Source organism: Neomonachus schauinslandi, chromosome 2 (assembly GCF_002201575.2).
Source record: "Neomonachus schauinslandi chromosome 2, ASM220157v2, whole genome shotgun sequence".
NCBI classification, from domain to species: Eukaryota; Metazoa; Chordata; class Mammalia; order Carnivora; family Phocidae; genus Neomonachus; species Neomonachus schauinslandi.
In genome coordinates, this window is record NC_058404.1 from 117,532,247 (window position 1) to 117,545,728 (window position 13,482).

At 38.0% G+C, this 13,482-nt stretch overlaps 1 protein-coding gene across 1 annotated transcript in view; it reads right to left on the reverse strand.

Moving 5' to 3' along the window:
- Positions 1 to 8,366, reverse strand: part of TET2 (tet methylcytosine dioxygenase 2) — a 138,946-nt gene extending 130,580 nt beyond the window's left edge. Inside the window, exon 1 of the mRNA XM_021680410.2 lies at positions 8,213 to 8,366. The gene's annotated coding sequence lies outside the window, so the exon portion shown is untranslated. The remainder of the gene's footprint in view (positions 1 to 8,212) is intronic.
- Between the last annotated feature and the right edge of the window lie 5,116 nt (positions 8,367 to 13,482).

Genomic DNA, 13,482 nt, shown 5'->3' on the forward strand with positions numbered 1-13,482 from the left:
AAGCTAGATTAAATCTAGAGTATAAAGTTTAAAATATATGCTTTCCTGCTAAAATGTACCTGCTTCTCTTTTTACTGAAACAAACAATTTACATGGTTAGTCTGATGTTGGAAAATTTGTTCTTCCTTCATGTTTGAAAAGTATCCATATACGGTATTTTTCCTTTCACCGGTTCTCTTTGGTACATTAAAATATAAATGTAAATGAATTAATGTTTCAATAACTGGATTCACTTTTTAAGAAGCTTATTCTAATTTTATGAATGATCACTTTATTTGCAGAAGTGATTTCTTGTTCTGTTATGATGTATGCAATAAAACAAACAAAAAGCTAATAATCAGCCAAACTAATTAGAGGGTGTATAAAAGTAATCCTTTTAATGCAAAAATCATGAGAGATTATAAAAGAGCTGAGAGAACTTTATAGCCAATGGCAAATATGAAAATTCTATAACTTCAAAGTAAGAGACATCAAACAAAAAATGGAAAAAGTGCTGAAAGAACAAACAGATTAAAAAATAAATTAATAGGAACAAGACGGTATGTTAGGGATGGAATCTGGGTGTGGTGTCGTATTATTTTCAGATTCTGGCACTTTACTTTAGCAGCAGCAAAACTAATAATTAAGGTATTTTTTAATGGTTGCCCTTGTTTCTTAATGTAGACAGGGAAGAAAAATAGGAGGAATAACTCAGAGACGGATCATGTTATATCCTCTGGATTTCACTATCATTATTTAAGCCTTTTTTCTTCTACATTGCAAGACGAAAAATATACCAATTTGAGGAGAAATACTATAATAAAAACTCATCTTGAGAGCTGGGTGAATAGTTTTCATTAAAGAATAATCTGGACATAGAAACTAGGTTAATGCTCTATCAAGAAAGCAAGCAACTTGAAAAGGCAGGTTTTAGCAATGGCTAATGATATACGACAATAGTAACAAAAATTATCATTACTTTGCAGCATTCACAGAACAAACTGAAACAAATCTCAGAATTGTAAAAGTAGCAAATGAAAAATATCAATACTGTGTATGGCATGCCTTGATGGGAGATCTGCTATGTCTATGCTTGACCATAGCCAATTCTGTTCCCTGAAGACAGCAGTCCATCAGCAAAAATTCACAGCCCTATGTTTTACTTCTGAATATAGGGCATCTTCCATAGAAATTACTTATAAAGAACAAAGCTAAAAATATAAACAAATCAAAATAGCTCATCTCCTATATTTTTAATTTACTTGAAAAAATTTAAGATTTTTGGGAGTATATTTAAAAAGCAAAGATGGAATAGCACACTAAACCCAGTGAACAGCTTTTGAATATTATGGAGATACTATTATAAAAACCTATTATCAACTGAGGTAGTTCACAAAGTATTAACAGAAATAAGAGAGGGTAAAAACAAGGAAGCTTTTCATTCCTCCTATATGGACGACCAGACCTATATTCTACCTTACTGCTTTCTCCAACAATCGCTCCATCAGCTTGATAGGATAAAGATTCTAATGTGAGTGTCTAACTTGTACCTGTTGCAAATACACAACAAACCTACAGGTAAGTGCTGTAATCACACTCTTAAAAAGTAGAATTTTTGGCCACTTCTATAGTGATTCCTTGAAAAAATAATGATTACAGCAATTATATGAAGCCAAGGCATTTCCTTATTGAGTACAATAACATGTATACATTATTAAAGTTGAATGCTTGCAGATAATTGAATCTCCCCCACCCTAGTTATAGTCGTAGTTCCAAACTATGGAATCCAACTGGCAGCAAATCAACATTCTCATCAGAATAAAGAAGGAGAGAAGCATTGCTCAACAAGAAGAATGTCTGGTATCTAGAATTACATTAAGTTAGAAATTCAAAATAAAACCAACCCCAAGTAATTCACCCTGTGTTTCCAAAACTAAAAATCCTAATTTCATAGGGACAAATCCTAAAAAACTCACTGGTGCCATGTTTCTAGAAAGATATGCATAGCCCCATACAATTCAATTCAAATAGCACCCTACATTTCTTTGCATGAGACATGAGATACTTTCTGAATGCCAAATACCTTGTCAGTTATATGCATTTTTACTTTATTTAGGATATAATTCACATATAATAAAAGAATTCACCTTCTTAAAGTATACAATTGGGTACTTTTTTAGAGCTGTGCAAACATTACTATCTAACTACAGGATATTTTTAGGCTCCAAAAGAAACTCTGTATCTATTAACAGTCAGTCCCCCTTCTTCTCCCCCCAGCCCCTAGCAATAAGTAATCTACTCTCTGCCTCTTTAGATTTGCCTATTCTGGAGATTTCATATAAGTGAAATCATATCATATGTGGCCTTTTGTTGTTTACTTCTTTTCAAGTTCATCTATGATGCAACATGTATCAGCCCTTCGTTCCTTTTTGTTGCCGAATAATATTCCATTGTATGGATATGGATATACCACAGTTCATACATTTATGAGTTGTGATGGACATTGGGGTTGTTCCAATTTTTGACAATTATGAATAATGCTGCTATGAGTATTCGGGTGCCAGTTTTTATGTAGACAATTGTGTGCATTTTAAGTCTCCTCTTAGGACTTTCCCTGCATAGCCTACGTTACAGCTTTACTTTTTTACTGATAGTAATGAGGCAGAATAGCATAGTGGTTAAAGGGCTGGGATCTAGAGACAGGCTGCCTAATTCAAACCTTAGCTAAGGCATGTACTGGCTGTATGAATTTGGTCATTCAACCTCTATATGCCTCAGTTAGCTCACCTGAGATGAGGATAATAATACCCATCTCTAGAGTCATGAAGAGAATTAATGACATAAGTTACAATGTAGTAAGTTATTAAAACAACTTAAAATATTTTGAACACAAAGGCCATCTTATGCAAAAACACTTTTAAGTAAACAAAAACCTACATTCTGATGCACTTTGATAAGGAATGGTAGCACAATCACATGACTGATGAAGTAGAACTGGGTTAACTCTTCTGTTTTCAGGAAAAAAGATTTAAAGATACCTGATAGTGTGATAAAATGGTATGGACCCAAATATACAATACACAAATGTCCAAGTCAAACTGGGGGTATCCGAGTAAGACTGGTAGACTATATCCATGTCAGTATCCTGGTTGTGATATTATAGTTTTACCAAAAGTTACCAGTGGAAGAATTGGGCAAAAGGTACATGCCCAATTATTATTATTTCATATACCTGTATCTGAATCTACAAATATCTCAATAGAAATTTCAATTAAAAATATGTGATCTCTGTGTAAATTTACTAAAAATCATTAAGCTGTATGTTTACAATGGATGGCTTTTATGAAACATTAGCCATAGCCTATAGAAGTTACATTTAAGGAAAAACTACCATCATTATCACCATCATCACCATTACCATTGAAAATAGATTATATATTTTCTAATTAAATGACATTACTTTTTTCCAGTTCTAGGTCATTCATTATTTTTTCTCAGCTTTTGAGACATAATTGACATATAACACTATGTAAGTTTAACGTGTACAATGTAATGATTTGATATATGTATATATTGGGAAATGGTTACCACAATAAGGTTAGTTAACACATCCATCACTTCACATACTTATAAAGTTTGCATGTGCGTGTGGTGAGAAATCTGTATTACACATTACATTCCAGAACTTATTCATCTTATAACTGGAAGCTTGCACTCCCTTCATTACATATTGACTGAGTAGAACACTACTAAGTTCTACTATGGAATAAATAGATGTAGAAATCAGCACCTCTCTTCCAGGAACCATAAATTTAATTTAAAAGAATATTTATAGTATTTTTAGTGAAGCGACCAGTTCATTTTATGTCCTAACCTGTCCTCCAAAAACACTTCATCTTAATTTATTCATCTCTTAATTTTAATTCTCAGATTATTTGGAGCTTGATTTCAAATCAGTTTGAGTAACAATCCTGAGTAAATATAAAATATTGAGTTCCAAATTCTTAAAACTTCAGGTAGGCTGACATTATCACTGAGTTTGTTTTTACACAAAATATTGAAAATTCACCTACTATCTATTTCTACTTCTTGAATCCTGGCACATTTAACTGCATTTCATGACAACTGGAGAAAGCATAAATCAAAGCTGATAGAATTTACTATTTTGGAAGGGGCAACCAAAATCTATTTTATTGCGAAAAGATTATATGTCTATCTTAAGTAAGGGATTTTCTGCAATGTACAATCTAGGATCGGAATAATGCTGGAAATAGCAGATACTTAAGACTCTTTTTGGCTTGCAGTCACACTGATTCAAGGGCTCTCACTTTACCCTCTCCTCTTGTGGAACTCTTCTTTCCCACTGTATACCAAAGTATATATATCTTGTACTATACACCAAGGTATGCAGATGTACTATATAACCTCCTTAAATAATGTCACGGTATTCCCTGAGTTTTGGCAGTGATTCAAAACAGAAATTGGAGATCTAGACCAAGTAAATACTGTATATTTGGCAAAATCATTTGTGGTTGTGTTCTTCAGCACAATTTCCAAGATAACCACCAGCTCTACTTGGCAAAACGACTCTCCCACAGTTACGGCTCCAATTGTAAAGTTGGCTTGTAAAATATTTTCCTGCTACTGGCTTTGGTGCCATTACTATGCTTAAGAACTAGTGTGCAATGGTGGCATCATCATTGAGGAAAATGTTATTTTGATGAACCGACACTGACAGCCACTCCAAAGCTTTACCTTGTCTATACAGTTGTTTATAAAACAAAGAAGGCTCCCTCCAGTAATCGGAGATGGCTAGGTAAGACTATTAAATTCTATTAAGCAACAACAACTGAACTCATTGAAGAAGGAATTAGAGCATAAAAAAGCAGGTTTAATCTTTCTAAGTATTAGATATTCTAACATGTGAAACATCCATAGCTTTTGATGATGTTTTATTTAAAGATAATTTCAAAGAATTCATAAGAATTTACCAACTTGGATCCAGGACATAATGGAAAAGAGTTTCTGCCAGAAACTCTTATAAGAAAGGTTTCTTACTGAGATCAGCAAATAAGGAAATACATTTCAATAGTGACACTGGCTTACAACATTGTGTGTGGGTGGAGCCTTGGAGGAATTGGTAGAGAAATTTTAACTTCAGCAAGTGAAACCAAAACATTAACTCCAGTTTTTGTTACCTGATACAACAAGTCCAGTGCCTAAACAGGACTTTGGAAGTCTCTCATAGTAACTCCTTGGCAGGTGCATTTCACTTGTTCTGGAAGTGATGCAGATCTGCCAATGTCTACCTTCATGTGCCACTGCATCAAAATCTTATCAATCCCCTTGACTCCTTGCATGGACCAGCATAATGCCAAATATAATTAAAGCCATAGTTGGTAAATCTCTGAATTTAAACAAAACAAAGGACTTTCTTCATTCCAAGTTAATTTCTCACTAACCATTAGTTCAATAAGAAAATAAGGAAAACAATACTGCAGTTTAAGAAAAAGTTCTATCTTGTTATTGTCCACTATCATTTCCATAAAATTCAACTGCTCAAGACAATTCTGTCCTATGAAATTCTGAGAACATCCAGGTGGTACTATCACACATATAATAAATGAAAGAAGGAATTCAAATAATTTCTCTTTTATAATAAAGGAGAAAGTGGTACTTATATTGAAATTGGTGAATAATGTGCATCTCCTCCTTATAATCACTTAAGCCCCTCATACAATATTAATTAACAGCTATTTTCAGCATACAAATAGGATACATAAAATAACAAGAGTCTAAATTTGATATGAAAGAACAAATCTTCATGGTCACAATAAATATTAACCAATGTAGGTATTCTTATTTACCAATATGAATGGAAAATACTATATCCATTATTAGCTGAATAACTTGAAGAAAGCATAAACCACAACATTTGAAAAGTCCCAAAAAAGCAGTTAAATATTAGTCTGTTAGCAAAAGGAACTGTTTATTTTTAACTCTGAATTACTGCAATAATTAATCAGTTTTCTCAATGAATAGTAAGCATTTATGCTAAACTCCTAAGTATTTTCCTTATTATTTTAGGACAAATAAGAACTAACCAAATGAGCTGTTTCTATTCCAGAGATCAGTAATAATACGCCCTTGTAATCATGTGAAATAACCTTCAGTATCAATGATTAAACTTAACCGCTTTTTCAGAGATCAAAATAGAAAGAGTTACAAAGTGAACTACTGAGGACAAATGGTTTTGGAAATCTGATTTATGGAGTAATGTCCATTACTGTGCTCTTCCTTCTGTCCATCTTTTAATCATATACATGCCTTCTAAACTTAAGTTTGACTTACCAGTCCTTTACTAACACTTCCCTGCTTAATAACATTAAAAAAAAAAAAAAAAACAATATTGTGATGAAATTTATATTCTACCTCGAACCTATTATGAAACACACATGCAAACATGTAAAAGAATGTAACTCTCCTCCAGCATTTCAACTTTCCATTAAAATGCAAATAAATGATTTCATTAACCAGGCAACAATACCTACAGTCTTAAACCAAAGCAAAGCAAAGCAAACCAATCTTTTCTCTTTACATCCCAACTTCCCCTAAGGAACAATCTTCCTCCTATGTTGGATTATTTGTTGATGAATAGTTTTTATTTGGATTTGCCATTATTATCTCTTACTGGAGAGGGAAAAGCACATTATGAGACTTCAGATTTTAAATTCGTGGATGTATCCTATTCCCTACACAGGAAAATATAAAAATATTTCAGTAAATTTTAAGCAAACAACTGGAAAATAACCCTTCTTTCAACTCCTAAACACTAGATGAAGAAGGGGGAGGGGGAATCACTCAGTGATTATGTATGTATGTCATGAAAGCAATAGCCAGTAAATAACGCTTATATTTCATAATCGACCTTCCCAGGAGTCTATCCAGGCCACACTTTTATTTGTCATAGGTAGAAAACTCTCCATAGAAACTCTGTTAGCTTAATAACACTAGACAAGCAGCCCCAGCGAAAAGATTCGGCAAGACTGGTGTGTGTGTGTGTGTGTGTGTTGTGTGTGTGTGTGTGTGTGTGTGGTGTGGTGTGTATGTGTGTGCGTGTGTGTGTGTGTGTGTGTGTAGAGAAGGAGGAGGAGGAAAAAAGAGACACGGAGAGAGGCAGATAAATAAAAGACCAAAGAAAAGAGAGCAACCAAGATACAGAGAAATTTGGATGGGACTGTTAGAAATCAGCTCCCTACTTCTCCGTTTCTTTGCTGGGATTGGGTTTCATTTCTTTCGGCGCCCCTGACCTTGCAGTCTTCCAACTCTCAACTCTGCCCCCCTCCTCCCGCCCGCCCGCCCCCTCCCCCGGCCTGCGCCTGCCTTTGTGTCTGCCTGTCACTTACCGGGGAACCAAACGAAGCTGATTCGGGAGAAGCACAAAGCCAGGACACAGATTTGCCCACAAATTCTCTTACACCCACTCCCCAGGCTGGAAGGCACAGCCCATTGCAGAGCTGATGTACCTTGAGAAAAGTGGGATCTGGTCTTGTTTGGGGGACCAGAGAAACTATTCTCTCTCACTCAGCACCACTAGCAAAACGCGCGGACTTAGGAAAAAACAAAACCCCACTTAGTGTACTACAGGTCCACTCCCCGTGACATTCGCTTAGTTCGCCCCCCAAAAAGCGGACACCGGGGTAGAAAGGGGCGGACGCGAAAGCAAACCCAGATCCAGACCCTACAACAGATAAAAGGGTCGAAAAACACTCCGTCAGAGTTCTTTCCGGGGTGGGTTAGGTTAAACGAGAGACTGGTCTGACTTACAAGAAGGAAAGGGGGTCGGGGAGGATTCAAGGGAAAAGTAATGCCCCCCAAAGCTGAACTATTTGAGAAAGGAAAGCAAATAAAAATATCACTTTCCTGAGGATAAAAGGCCGGGAAACCGGCTGGTCGGAGTCACAAAGGTAAGTTTTCTGGGTAAGGAGAGGAGCATTAGCAGGAGAGCAGAGAGAACACAAAACTACAGGTTTAAAGCGGGGGGGGGGGGTGGAATTAAAACTATATTTGTCAGCCATGTTGAAGAGGCTCCAGTAATTTGTGAAGCTTCCCTCTTCCCTCTTGGTATTTGTGGGTGACACTGCAGGGTTTGCTCCCCAGTCCCTGGAAGCCCGAGAGAAAGCAAGGGGGAGAGGAAAGGGAGAGTTTCGCGGCATAAGAGAAGCGCTCTGACCTCGTTCACGTCCCTCAGCCTTGCAGCAATCCAGCAGTTGCAGTCGGGTCTCCTTTCTAACAAATCCTAAAGGGCAGCCATCTTGCTTCCTTCTGCTTCTCTACGAAAGCAGCCTAGCCTCCGCATCAATATTCATAAGGCAGTTTGACGTCTGTTCTCATCACTCGGCGGGGCCGGCGTCTCGGGGCGGCCTCGCCGAGGGGGCGGACGTGACTCGCATGCGAGCCGGGCCTGGGCGCGCGGCGCTCGCGAGGAGGCGGCGGCGGCGGCGGCCGCCCGAGCTCTCGCCGCAGCCGCTGCTGCTGCCGGCTCTCCTCCTCCTCCGGCCTCCTCCTCCTCCTCCGCCCGGCTCGCCTCCTCCTCCACCGGCCTCCTCCTCCTCCTCCTCCTCCTCCGCCCTGGCCTCCGTCGCCGCCCTGGGGCCCTCAGCCCCGGCTCCCAGGGAATCAGCCCCCCGCCCGGGGCTTCCCGCACAAAGGCCGGCGGCACCTGGGGGCCGTACAATGGGGTGCGCAGTCGAGGCCGGGGCTGCCCTGGCGCTGTGCGGTGGAGCCCGGGGAGCTGTGCGCCGGGGTGAGCGCGGGGCGGGGGCGAGCGTGGGGGAAGGTCCAGCCCCCGAGCGCCGCAGCCAGACCCGGGGCACCGCGGAGCCCCGCGGAGAGGAAGCCACCCGGGTGAAGGCGCGGGGCAGGCGCGCAGGGGGAGGTGGCGTGGGTGCTTGGCACAAGGATGGAGACCCTAGATTAACCTTTTGAACTTTTTGTTAGTACCGCACTCCACCACCCACTTAGAGGTATGTGCGCGCCGCTCACCCTGGCGCGCTGCCACCTCTACCCCGCAGCCTCGCACTAGCCCTTACTCCCACCTCCTTGCAGGTATCTCCGCACACGCCCACGCGCGCACCCACCTCCGCGCGCGACGGCCAGCACCCCCACCCTCAGTAGGTGCACCCGCTCCCGCCTCGACCCCGCTTTGGCATCCTCTACACCGTCGCTTTAATCTCGCTCTACAAAAGCGCTCCCGAATTTCGCCGAGGGCATGCCCTTAGTGCTTTAGGGGCCTGTAGTTTTAAAGACTCGACAAATTAGGAAATTGACCGAGTCCTGCTTCAGCCCGCCCCGGCCCACCTTCTGTTTACTTTTGCCACGTGGGCTAGGAAAGAGGGATTCTTACAGATCCAAGATGAATTTCTCACCAGTGACTACTTCTCGCTCGACTCGGTTGTAAGAAATAAACCTGCGCTTTCAAATGCCTACGTTTTCTCCAGTAAGAGCCTCTATTTTGAAAAAATTTCTACCCGTACGCATAATTAAGTAATGAAGAAATCGACCCATAAGGAACTAAATTCCAAGTGACGGACACTCGATATTCCCTGACGTTCCGGATTCTATACCTACGTCCTTCCATTGACAGATTGTCTTTTCTATTGCCGACTAACTTTAATTCTTTTTAATGCCCCCTTTCTAATCATAAAAATTTTATTTGAAGGTAAGAATCAAGAACAAAGCTCATATGAATCATTAGATCAGTAGTTGTTGAGATTCGCCCTCTACAAGAAATTTTCACGTACTCACATTCAACTTTTAAATAGATATTTCGGGCACATCTTTTATAGGATCACTGCATTGTGATCACAATACTTATAAGTCAACACAAGTTATTTTGTGTAGCTTCTTTTCTTTTTTTTCGTCTGTAATTTCTTTAAAAGTGAAGCTTTTTCCTAATTTTATGAAATCGGAATATTTCCCCTGAAAAGAGTTAAAAAGGGAACTCTTTCTGTGTGTCACATTGTTACTAAGAAGAACGTTTAGAGTGTGTTCTAATGAAACATTGTATATTCCATTCTGAGGCAGAGTTCATTCGGGTTTCTGATTTTGCAACGGCCAAGTAAAATCATTCATTTTTCCTTAAGCATTTCATGTAACACTGAATTTCTGTCTTTTCCAACTGTATATTAATGTGCCATGGAGGTCTTGGCAATTGTTAGTGGACTTTAAGCTGTTTGGGGGGTCCCTTCTAATTTTTTTTTTTTTTTGGTCAAGTCCAGAAAGTAAAGTTTTCCAAAGACTATGACATATATTTATGCAGTGCACAGTACAGCAGAATTGTTGAAAGCATGGGCTTTGGAGTTGGACAGATATGATTGAATCCTGACCCTATCCCTTACCAAGTGTCTGGCCTTGAGCATGTTACTTACCTATGTGTATCAGTTTCCTCATGTGTTAAACACCCTCTGAAACACAAGGGTTGTTGTGAGGATTCAAGACGGCACTAAGTAAATGTCCAGGTAATTATTACTATTACCAATAATAAACCATCTACTTCCAGAAGTTTCTCTTGATTAACTAGAAATATGTAAATAATCATGACTTCTTATATTGAATACCATGTGGCAAATATTGCATTCACATGTGTTTGATATAAATATCTGCATGTTCCCTTAGTTGTTTGTATTATAATTGGGAAAATGATCTTTAAGGTCACCTCCTTCTCATTTCATCTTCTAAACCTCTCCCTCTGTTGTAACAGGTGGTTCTTGTCTATCTGGAATCATACTTGGCTTGCAGTTGGTTTTGTAACAGGCCCTGAACCTTTTCTTGCCAACTTCTTTCTGTGCACCCTCACCCCACCCTTAACCACCACCACATTCGTTAATTTAAAAGAACATACATTAACTCCTCTTGGCTATTGTGACTTTTCAATAGCAAAAGGAAGTAAAATTCTGAAGGTCTCCAACTGTAAAATATGTTAATGAGATTTTTATATTGTTGATTTAAAAAAAAAACCTCTTCTTTGTTGCTTTTCCTGGGAAAGAAAAGATGTAGTGGACACAGCCAGTTATTTACTGGACATTAGTGCATATTTGTATGTGTAATTAGGAACCAGCTTTTATTAACTATGTGCCTTCTTGAGATTCTTCCTATAGGTGTGGATAATCTATTTTTTTAAAAGGTAATTTGTTGTTTTAATACCAGTCAATTGTTATCAAATTCCTTACCATTTTTTTCTTAAAATAGAAGTAGCAGCACTGCATCCACACAGAGAAATTCTTGCTTCCTTAACAGAGAGAAAAGACTAATAGAACAAGTTCCACAACATGAATTCTGTGTTAGAAAATTGACTTGATTGGCCTGGGCACCTGCTGTCTAACTCAGTTGCTCAGTCTCTAAGCCTCTTAGGGTGGAGGCAGCTTCCTGACTGCTAGGTCCATTAAAGAGCTGACAACAGCAGCTTGTTTTACAATGTAAATTTCTTGTAGTGTACTAACAAAACAAAACCAAAAACAACAACAACAACAACAAAGGTGCATTCTTAATTTCCTCTCTACCTGCAAAATAGGAAATTTTCTTTAAGGACTTGATATTCTCTTTAACTGAGAGAAATTGTTGTGATACGTATTGCTTTGGAAGAATTATAGTGGTTCAACAAAAACATTAAATCATGGCCTGTTGTTTCCCATCTCCAAAAACATATTTCTGAAGTATGACATGATAAAGATTCTCTGCATGCTTAAAAGACAATTGACCTTCAAACAGCACAGCAGTCATTGCTGTGAAGGGACTTTCTTGTTTCTCTTATCTGGTGACATTACTGCACACCATACCAAGGTACATGTTTAACATGGGTAGAACACTAATTTTAAAAATTTCCAATAAATGAAACATTTACACATAACACTAACTTATTGATATAAGTGTTATTATTAACAAAAACCATTATTGTCTAAGGCCAGGGAGCATAATGTAATGAGGTCTTGATAGAGTCTCTTTTATTAATATGATTTCTATTTTTTTTCTGACCTTATCTCATATGGCTAATTTCTCTTTTTCTAATTTGGAAATTTTTAAGGAACAGATACAAATGATATAATCCTAAATTACTCTAGTCAGGTGCTAGCCAATGTGTATACTGATATAATGGGTGCAAAGTGAAATGTCAGATAAAACTCAAAACTCTAATCCTGTTCAAATATTGCTAAAGGCATTATAAAAAGAGTATTAGGATCATTAGTGGAACAAACATCATGGAAATGCTTTCAGAAGTATTGCAAATATTATGTTAATATCAATCTCTTTTCTCCTCATGAATTCTGGTTTCACAATCTAGTAACTACTTTTTTTTTCTTTTCATCCAAATTTGGTAACTCAATACACCCATTTTTTGAGAGGATAATTTTTCAACTTTAATGAACTTCAATAATGAATAAGTTTTAACTATTGGTAATTATCCCAACAACACCCTTTGCATTTATATATGATTTTATAGATTTCAAAGCATTTTTTGTACACTATTGTTTTCTTTGGTAAAGATATACTATTATGTTTAATATTCAAATCATATGCCATATTCAAATTGGCATTGAATTTGATTCCTATCTTATAAATATGAAAAATGAGTTTAAGTGACTTTCTCAAGATCATACAGCCTGTATGTAGAGGAAGGAGCACCTCACAAACTCAAGCTTTGTGAATTCAAGTTCAGGCCTTATTCATTGCACCAAAATTAACCTTATATATCTTTTCCTGTTCAGCTTCCTCTAAATTGTTCTTACTATTAATAGTACTGACTGATACAGGAATTCTCCCTTCAAAATTCACAATAATTTTCCATTATTCTTCGTTACTTAGACAGGGCGCCTGGGTGGCTCAGTCGTTAAGCATCTGCCTTCAGCTCAGGTCATGATCCCGGGATCCTGGGATCGAGCCCTGCATTGGGCTCCCTGCTGAGCACCCCCTCTCCCTCTTCCCCTGCTTGTGGTCTCTCTCGCTGTCTCTCTCTGTCAAATAAATAAATAAAATCTTTAAAAAAAAAGAGAGAGAAGAAAAAAACAGCATTTACATTTACTCATTTTTAGTACTCCAAAAGTAACACTATTGCTAAATACTGGCCATGCACCAAGCATGTGGATAATTGTTTTACATTTATTATCTCTTTTAACTTAATGCTTATTAAAACCAAATAATGTAGGTATCATCTTATTGAGAATGAAGGGTTGAGTAATTTGGTTGGGATTAAATATTAAAGAGCAGGAACCAAGGTCTAAATCTAGGTTTGTCTGATTCTAAAGCTCATATCCTTGCAAACTACACTGTACTGTCTCCCCACTTTAGCAGTTATAGATATCTATGTTTACACCATAAGTTCTTCACACAGCAGTTTTTAGCAATAACATCAGTATTCCCCATCTATATATTTAAATCTTGCCTGTCTAAATCTCTACTTGGGTTTTTCTCATCATTTATTCTCTCCTCTGTTTCTTTAGTTTCCAT